Source organism: Notothenia coriiceps, unplaced genomic scaffold (genome assembly GCF_000735185.1).
Source record: "Notothenia coriiceps isolate Sejong01 unplaced genomic scaffold, NC01 NC01_scaffold00024637, whole genome shotgun sequence".
NCBI classification, from domain to species: domain Eukaryota; kingdom Metazoa; phylum Chordata; class Actinopteri; order Perciformes; family Nototheniidae; genus Notothenia; species Notothenia coriiceps.
The window spans coordinates 282,756-292,053 of NW_011357338.1; the positions used below are offsets into that span (position 1 = coordinate 282,756).

General features: G+C 46.3%; 1 long non-coding RNA gene across 1 annotated transcript; it reads right to left on the bottom strand.

Annotated features, from left to right (window-relative positions):
* Positions 1–2,418: 2,418 nt before the first annotated feature.
* Positions 2,419–4,165, bottom strand: LOC104955113 (uncharacterized). The gene is made up of 3 exons (XR_799427.1): positions 4,114–4,165; positions 3,358–3,393; positions 2,419–2,485 (listed from the first exon to the last, which is right to left on the bottom strand). It is a non-coding gene; the product is annotated as an uncharacterized lncRNA (long non-coding RNA).
* Between the last annotated feature and the right edge of the window lie 5,133 nt (positions 4,166–9,298).

Consider the following 9,298-nt stretch of genomic DNA (forward strand, 5'->3'; position numbering starts at 1 on the left):
ATTTTAATTGTTTTATTATTATGTTTATTGTTGTTATTTGTAGGGCTTTGTCCTAATATTTGTTTTTGTTTTAAACTATGTTGAAAGATTAGTTTAATATCATTTTTGAATTTTGCTATGAAATTCTGAATGAAAGGCTGCGCGCGAGACTGGTTTTTCGCTGGGTTGAGTCATGTGGATGTTTGAGTGAGATGCGGCACAGCAGCCTGTCAGTTTACTCTTGCTAGGTTAGTTTGTCTATTATCATTTATATTTATCTGCAACAATGGATATCAGGAAGTGGTTCACGAAAGGAACATGGCAACTCAGCGCCAGATGCAGGCACATTAGAAGAAATCAGTTACGTTACCAACGTAACTGTTACNGAGACTGGTTTTTCGCTGGGTTGAGTCGTGAGGGGTTTTGAGTCAGATGCGGCACAGCAGCCTGTCAGTTTACTCTTGCTAGGTTAGTTTGGCTATTATCATTTATATTTATCTGCAACAATGTATATCAGGAAGTGGTTCATGAAAGGAATATGGCAACTCAGCGCCAGATGCAGGCACATTAGAAGAAATCAGTTCCGTTACCAACGAACTAGCAAGCCAGCCAGGGACAAGGGAGGCTGGCAATCAATTATATTTTGAAGAGAAATTGACTCTCAAGCCGGCTCTCTCACAAACTGCTCTGTGCGTAAGCAGAACGCTGCACACGGTCTCTGCCTCGCTCAATCGCTCTCTCTCTGTCTCTCTCCCTTTCTCTCCATCGCTTAACCTCACTCCACCCTGTGTGCGCTCCTCAAGTTTGGCTGCGTGCTTGCCCAAGTTGGCACAGACAGTTGGTCTAACAGCCCCCCCCGTTGACAATTCAGATTTCCCGGGAAATGTAAGTTTCGGGGTGGGCCCGCCCTGGTAAATCAAATGCCCACCCAGAGACGTATGTCTGCCGCCGGGTCTGGAGTTGCCGTTTCATTCAGACTATTTAAAAAAACAAACAATGAATGAAATGTGTGAGTGTTATAGCAGTAATATTAAACAGTAATAATACAGTAAACTATTAACACTGTACATATTCTTGTTTTCCCGTGAGGAGATGACGAGTCTCCATTTTTTAATGGAGACTCGTCATCTCCTCACGGGAAAACAAGAATATGTACAGTGTTAATAGTTTACTGTATTATTACTGTTTAATATTACTGCTATAACACTCACANCCTCCCTGTGAGCCCAGTGTGCTCTGATTGGTCGGTAAGTTGTGAATCGCGCTGAGCTCCGTGGAGGTGTGATTTCCTTGTTTAGCGATACATAGCCAAACTCAACCTGAACACACACAAAGTCACAGCCGAAATAAAAACAATAAGTGTGGCTTGATATTGAGTAAGAAAAAGGTTTATAGGTTGATAGGACCAATGAGCGGGGGCTTACCGTAACGGCTCCGCGGATTGGCCCATTTAGTTCCGGGTACGTGCTTTCGGATGATGACGTTTCACCAACGAGGCGTTTTGGGGAGGTATTTTCTGTGTTAGAGTTTTACTCGCTACAGGGTGTACTTTAAGGGTTTTGGCTCTGCACACCGTTTACATGCAGAAAAACCTTCATAACACACAAGGGGACGGGTAATAACCGTAAAAGCATGACATGGGACCTTTAAAACATCAGACGTGATGTTTTGCCCAGAACTTTTAAATGACAAGTTGATAGCTGTTTTCCAATGTTCCTACGACATATAAATGCAACACATACTTCTAACAAAAGTAAAACATAATATGTATTAGATTATTTCTTGGTATATAATACTCCCTTCCACAAAATGTTATGGAAATCGAGCCAGTACAGTACAGTATCAAATCATGCACATACAAGTGGACAAGCAGACAAACTGAGCCGAAAACATAAGCACCTTGTCAATACAGTATTGTATTAAAATGAATGAATAGTTCACCTTTAGTGGGACCACTGGCTTGAATTTAAATCAATCCAACTTTTACGTACACTTATTACTTACTTAAATAATTAATTTAAGCCTCAGGACATATTAAAAGAAGGAATCAAAAGCCTCATTATCAAAAGCTTGATGGGTTTGCTCAGGACAAAGGGCAAAAAACATCAATTCATTTCATTTCGAGGACCCTCCATTCATTTACTTCCCAATGACACACGGCTTATAGCTAAGAGAAAATGGGGCTCAGGAGAAGATGCTATTATGCTGTATCGCTTTTTTTTTTTAAATCATCATTTAACCATGGGCAAAATTGCTAGAGGAGCAATCTGTAAACAACATTTGATAATGGGCTGTTGTGTCACTTGTATCCATGGTTACCACTTGGTTGTGTGTGTGTGTGTGTGTGTGTGTGTGTGTGTGTGTGTGTATACTCACAGCCATCATAAATGTCAGTGGGGATGTGGACAGCCGTGTGGTTGTAATCAGTCACACGTTTAAATGACAGGTCCTCTTTAAAGTCTGGTCGAATCCTGAATTTCCTTCCCTCCGTCTCATTTACATCCAGCTGAGGGGAAAAAGGAAAATCAAGATGCAGACAATAAAGCTTTTTGTGTGTTGAAGATATCATTCAAAGCCTCTATTTTTTTTTGCTTCATTGCATGCATGACACAGTTTGCGGGTTTATTTAAAAGCACAGGACCGATTCTACATCCTGCTGTCTGAGGAGATAATGTCATCGCTGCACTTTTCACACCCTCCCAGCTCGTTTAAGAAAATACTGTGTATGTAGCATCATCATATTCTTGATGATATCTTGCTATTTCGCCTTCTTATCATCTTTACTTTGGAGCAGTAGCAAGAGACAGCCAGATTGCCGATGCCCCTTGTGGAGATGTATAACTCATAGTGTGCATTCACCAATTTACATCAATGAGTACAGTACAGACGGGGAGATATATGAAGAAAAGCATGATGAGATATGGAGGAAGGAATGCAGAGTAGAGAGGGAATGAGATGGTGAGGTGGAGAGGGAGAGAGAAAATGCAAGAGGGGGGAGGGAGAGAGAGAGTGTGAACCGTTGCTTCCTAATAAAGCAACAGTGTAGCCAGCTCATACATCTCATCTGTCAATTAGAGGAGAAACATGGCAAAAAACCTCTTCACCTGAGAGAGGGTGGGAGGAGGGATGAGGGAGAGAAAGAACACTGGAAGAAAAGCCTGGAGAAGAGGCAAGGATAAAGGAATACCATATGAAAGTGGTGAATAAGGAAAGGAAACAGAGGAGAGGAGTGAAGATGAGGAGTTGAAAGGGAGGACAAGAGACAGACGGAGCTGTGTAGTAAAACCATATTACCGGCCTGTGTCTGAGTGTGACCTGTGTGTTTGCAGGGGCTAACATGGAAGGGGAGAGCAAATAGGCGGAAGGAAGCACACTCACATTGTCCTTTGCGTTGTAGTAGGAGATTTCATCGCCCTGTAAACAAGTCACACGGAAGCCCAAATATCACTTTGTGGCTGCTTTAGGGTGTTGCACAAAGAAGGGCAACATTTATGCATCATGAAGTGCTTAATACATTTCTAAATAGCTCTTTATTTTGTTGGCAGTCAACTCCATTAGTGAATTCTCCAGCTTTATGTTAATGAAGACACTAGTCTGTGCCTCCGATGAAATGAATACTGCATGAGTTAAGCTGAGTGTGCAATGTATCCTCTTTTTACATCTGTGCCTGTGTGCCCACAGCCATTTGCAATGCTCCATGGAAACATTTTCCTTGCAATTGAGAAAGCAATATGGTAATTCACAGCTCAGACACATCTTTAACTGTCTGTGTGACAAGTCATTTTCCTGACCACCGCTTTCCTCTGCGTTGTGCTTGTGTGCCACTGTGATTCTTAGAAAGCACAGTATCTGCCACACAGTGTATAAAATGCAATAAACACATTTAGTAATGACGCTGTAATAACTGCTAATGACACAGACATAAACAGATTGAATCTATTATGACTAGAATTTATGGCCAGTAAATCCGGATTTAGTGATTGGCAGTTACTGTTTTTGTGTTCATGTCTCTCCCTTTGTTTTACAAACATACAGTTCATAATGCACACGCATAAAACGAACACATAGGTAAAACATTTGCCTATGTAGGTATTGCTGTAAGAGTGTGTCTGTATTTTTGTGTCCCTCCGTTACCTCAAATTCGTCCTTCCAGTCATGCTCCATCTGGAAGTTCTCAGCAGCTGTGGCTAGTTTCTGGGGAGTGAAATATGACAGGGATTTAGATTGGAAATCGCACAAGGCACGCATCCTGTACGGCATCAGTCTAATAATAGAAAACCTGAGCAAAGAAGAAAATGTAAAAAAGCACGAAAGAGAACATTCAGGAGACAGAGAAGTAATTAGAATCTAAAACCACAGGGCTATCAGGGTCTTACGGCACTGTTTGCTAAAGGCCACACCACAGTATTGTACAAGCAGAATGAAAAGGTTGTAATGTAAGAGAGTAGTGTTTTTGTGAGTGAAAATGAGAGTAAAAGAAAAAGGAAGAGAAAGGGGGGGAGGATCAGCAGTGTAGAAACAGTAGATTAGTGAATAAAGTCAAATGCTAATAGATTACCAACTGAGAGGCTGTCAATCACAATGGATAAAATAACAGGGGGATATAAATGTAAGCAGCCTGACAAATGCTCTACACGTATCTCTAACACGCACACACTCAAATTGAGAAGCAATAGAGAAAAAATGAAAAACAGAGGTAAGAGTAGTTCCTCATTGAAAATACATTTCAAAAAGATCTTTCAAAAATGTCATTACTGCACAGTGCACTGAAATGCACTGCAAATAGGCCCTTTCGACATGTTCATTTTAGATATTGTGGTGACACGTTATTGGACATAATTCACCTCTCGTATTGTGTTGTTACAGGTATCCCCTTTAGTAGGGAACACCTGTAACTTCAGCTGCCATTCCTGCTAGCGCATCAAGCAGAGCAGTCATGTGTTAACCTCTCTGATATTAATGGCTAATAAAGATTGGAACTCCATTCTGAATACACCGCCTCCGACTCCCTTTTCACGGCACTACACTGGTGACCCTGACGTTTCCGAGAAAGTTTCCGGGAAATTAACGAGCATGGCTGAACGCCTGATGTGTTCGTAAAGCTGCCGGAACTTCTGGGAGCACGCCGCGGAGGCATGGTTCGCACACGTGGAGGCGCACTGCGCCTGCCGAACAGGGTCGTGACGGGGGACCTCGAGATTACTACCATGTGGGTGGCAGGCTGAAAGACTCCGCGTCGTTCCCAGGTTTGTGGTGTTATCGCAGCCCCCCCGCACCATGGCAAATATGAGGCGATTAAGGCCCTTCTCCTTAAGATCGATTTAGTTATCTGCTAAGGAGAGCCCCAGTTACGTTACATGTCAGAAGGCCTAGAGACAGCAAGCCCATCTCAGCTGATGAAAATGCTAAATCTGGCGTAGGTGGAGAGTCCCCGATTTTATTCACAAGATTCCTGGTCACTTTACCTTCCCGGGTCCAGACGGCGCAGCCAACCACACTGTCACGACCCCGTGCTTTGCTGGAGGAGCGGGAGCGTTTTTTTGCTTGCTACACAACAGCCAGTGCAGAAGAGCCGCGACGCTCACCCCATCTTGCAGTCAAGATGAAGGTGGGCGGAGGTCCGGACACGCTGGTGTCTAGCGCGTGGAGACACCGGAGAGTGCATTTTTCTCATGCACGTTTCGGGTCAAGCGCGCGAAAGAGATGCGTTGGCTCCCGTGCAGCTACAAACCCTCGGGAATAACGGAGGGCGCGATCAGGTAGTGGCCCTGAGCCGTCGTGCGCGCACGTCAGGGTCCTTTCGTTATCGACAGCGTTTCGGGGCCTGTTTCTGTGTGACACGGGCGCTCAACGAGTGTGGTTCCAGCGTCGAGTGAGACGGCGCCCATTGGTGGGCATGGGCCCGAGAATTAAACGGACGGATAACGTCGGTGCCCATTCGCACGTACGGCCGTGAGGCCTTATGTGCATCGGATGACAGCGTTTCCAGACTGGGATTTTCGGTGACAGGCGGACATTTCTTTTCCTCCTCGGAGCGGATTTTTTGTGTGCTCATGACTCTGTTGGGACGTTAAGAATAGACGTTTGGATTGGGATGCCTTAACGTTTTCTTCCCCTCGTGTGCACCACTTGAGGCAATGCAGAGTACGACGGGCTGTCAGGCTAGCTTATTCGGGGGAAGACACGTTTCTCAGACTGTTGCCGAGTTTCCGGACCTGTCCACTACCCACTTCTCTGCGCTTACCACTAAGCATCGGCGTGGAACACCACGTCCACTACCGAGGGGTCTTCCTGTCTACGCCAGGTTCCGGCTGGTTTGAACCTCTCGTAAGCTGGCCGGTAGCGAGGGCGAGTTCGCAAACCATGAACGCCTGGGTCATTTGTCCGCCGCTACCGACAGGCCTTGGGCTTCCCCCCTGCACTGTCGCTCCCCAACGAACGGCGGGTTGCCGCCAGTGTGGGGTTAACCGCGACTCAACGACTGCCACTCACGCCTGACCGCTATGCCGGTTGCCTGCACATTCAGCTACTTTCTGGCGCATCTGGCCGTACGTGTTTTCCGAAGGTGGACCTGGTGCGTGATACCACGCAGGCTGCCATGCGAACCCCTGGGACATCCAAGACGAGCTTCAGTGATAACGCGCTTTTGGACTTTTTGGAGTTCTACGGGATGCCTTTTGCGACTCACAAGAATGACCGCTCAGACGTTCCCAGCGCCTGCCTGGATGGATTTGGTGCTGCGGGACTGCGCGCGGTTGTTTTGTCATACGCCTCGACGACATAGCTCGTCACCAGCCGCTTCAGTACAGGAGCCACCTGTCCCACCTCCGAGCCCTTTTCACGGCGCTCATTGAACATGGATTGATCATCAGATCCGCAAAGTGACAGTTCGGGGTGGCTCTGACATCGATTCCTGGTGCACCGCGTCACTAGGGCCGGTAGCGACTCCTCTGCCAGCGAAGGTGGAGGCTGTTGCTGGCTGTTTCCTTGCGCTCACAGACGGTCCTCGTGAGTTTTCTGGGATGGTGACCTTCTCCCCTTGTTCTGGCTTTGTGCTCTCTCTCTCTTTATTATTGTCTTTACTCACCACGCGCGCCCCCCCCCCCCCTTCTCATCGCCCGGGAGCCCGACACACATCAGTGCGTCGGAGTGGCTTTTTGCTTGATCTTCCTCGCTTGTGTATAGGCTTTTGAAAGGCAATGACCGCTGTCGCAGCTTCACACGGTGACAAGCTAGAGGGCGGACGTCGCTTTTGGCTGAGGTCAAGATGCTGTGATATGGTTTTGGCTCAGTTGTCTGCTGGGCACGCTCCCAGTCCATTCTGACGCTCCATCTCGGAGTCTCTCGTAGTTTATGCGGCGGTAGTACTTTGCGGTGCGCTGCAGGTGCCGAGCTGGCTGGTGGTGCTTATATGTGTTGATCGGTAGTTGTTGTGGCGGGAAGGGGCGCTTGTATTGTCGCTGCCTTTTCAGCCGTGTCAGCTGACTAAAAGTACAGTCGTGTTTGACCGGGAATCCTCGGGCTTTATTTATGGCGGCGCTTGCTGGGTGGGCATCACGGTTTTAATGCTGGAAGGCGCGTGAATTACTGGCGTTTGTGACCCACATGTCCGCTCAGCCTGTCGCTCATGTGCAAAAGTGGCGCGGAGCCGTATGTGTGGCACTAGTGCACGGTAGCTCTTATTGGAATACATTTGATCGCGTTCACTGCGTGGATCGCTGTTAAGCACGTAGCGCTGCATGTCGAATCTATTGTGTATGCTCTTCTAGGGTTCTGTATCGGGGTCGTCCAGTAGGTGCGTTGGATACGGTTGATGTTCGCTATTTTTTGGCATGGTCTGTACGCATGTGAGTTCACGTGATACCGCTGGTGTATGTTTCCAGGCGTCTGGAGTGTGAGGCCTTAGGACTGCGCGTTTTGTGAGACTGTGGTGTTTCTGGGCGACCGCAGACTATTTACTTCTTCCTATCTGTGTCTCTACGTGGGCCTGTGCGCGCCCTTGTGTGCTCCTGTCGCTTGTGGGAGCGTCCGTTGGTGGTGTCAGAGTCTGTTGCTTAGCGAGTCCTGTCAAACCGTGTTAAACCGCATCCTTTCGCTTCGGGTATGCAGTTTTTTGGTGAGTGTTGGTGTGTCTATGCGAAGTTACGTTTTTGGAAAGGGATATATCGATAAAGGAGTGTGATGTGACTTCGCCAGGTGTTGTGGTAGGCTTTTCAACGCTGCTTATAGGTGTGCATTCGACGCACTTAGCGATAGCCCGGTTGGAAGCGTATGTTTCCTCGTGCCCGAGAGGATATGTGTTTGATCACGTCAACCATTGACCATGATGGTGCCATTGTCATTTCTCTCTGGTTTTCCTTTTCCTACGTCTACAGTATATGTGTGGACTGATGAACGACCCGATTGGCTCCTTCTTTTATTGTGGGAATATTCTTTGGGGGTGGGGTTGTGTGGTGGACTGTCTGGTTATCTGGACAAAATTCAACTTTCTGTTATGTTGTGTTGCCTGACTGAAGCCTATTGTAGGAGACCACGTATTAACCTTCAGTGCCTATTCTGCAGCGGCTATCAAGAGCGCAGTTAGCTTATCATGTTGTATATTGTAATCCTCTCTGGGCATGATTACATGCTAAGAAAGATTGGAAGATCGATTCCTCGGTAGATACATCCGCCTCCGACTCCTTTTTCACTGGACTTATCTTACGAATATTTCTCGCTTAACGACCACAGAGCTTCACTTGTGATGAATAATGTACTGTAAAAATAGTGCAGTGATTCTCATGTACCAGAATTCTTGAGAATAGAAATAAAAGACAAGATTATAACATCAACCTTCTAGGAGCAGGCATACACCTAGACGCTGCCGGTGATATATAGTCTCTGGTTGTTTTCTTGGGGTAATTGATTTTTACCATGTGGCTGGAGAGCACCATAATCCCAAAATCTTATTTGTCCCATGTGAAGATCTGAAATTGGGGTGTGGGTTGACGCTCAAGTTTTGTCTAAACGTTTGGTTCGTGTAGGAGCTTGGCTCTTGAGTGTAATCGTTTGTATCTAGAAACAGAGTGTTGTTTTAGTCATAGTATTTGTAGTTGCCGATAGGCTTGGTTGACTTGGTCTTGATTTATTATTGCTATGTCTATTGGTGGTTTTGTGGTCTTACATTTGTTATACGCTTATTTGTGTGCCAGAACTTTGGCGCATGATTTGATGCAGGCAAATGAGGAGCGCACACAGGTGTTGTTGTTATAGAGATATTGTGAGTGATGTTGAACAATGGAGAGAATAGTGTGATGAGATGTGAGATTTTGAGCAGAGC